Here is a 659-nt window from a genome sequence, read left to right on the forward strand (position 1 = left end):
AGGTACCAGGTACAGCGCGGTACAAGTAGTCTCGCGAGCCCCCGGACGGTCCTTTTTAAGACTCCGCTCCCAGCCGAGGTCAGCCGGGAGGTCAGGAGGATGACTGGAGGAAAGGGGAGGAAGGGGGAGGGGTGAGGAAGGAAGGGGTCAAGCTAGGTCATGCTCTGAAGACGCTGCGGGCTTGGGGATAACTGGCGGGTTTGGAAAGTGTTGTGACCCAATGGCGCCGGGAACCTGGACCGATCTGGCGGGTGAGGAGGTGGCGGGGGAGGGGGAAGGGGAGGAGGGGGAAGGGGAGGAGGGGGAAGGGGAGGAGGGCTGGAGGAGGGGGAAGGGGAGGAGGGGGAAGGGGAGGAGGGGTGGAGGAGGGGGAAGGTGAGGAGGGGTGGAGGAGGGGGAAGGGGAGGAGGGTGGAGGAGGGGGAAAGGGAAGGAGGGGTGGAGGAGGGGGAAGAGGGGAAGGGAAGGGGGGAGGGGGGAAAGGGAGGGGGTGGAGAAGGGGGAAACGGGAGGGGGTGGAGGAAGGGGAAGGGGAGGGGGAGGAGGGGGGATTCCTGAGGTTGGGGATAAAGGAGGAGGAGGAAGAGGAGGAGGATGAGGAGACGCGGTAAAGGGCGGAGGAGTGAGGAGGGGAAGGAGTGAGTATTGGGTGGAGGGGGG

The sequence above is a fragment of the Penaeus monodon genome, chromosome 27 (assembly GCF_015228065.2).
Source record: "Penaeus monodon isolate SGIC_2016 chromosome 27, NSTDA_Pmon_1, whole genome shotgun sequence".
NCBI classification, from domain to species: Eukaryota; Metazoa; Arthropoda; class Malacostraca; order Decapoda; family Penaeidae; genus Penaeus; species Penaeus monodon.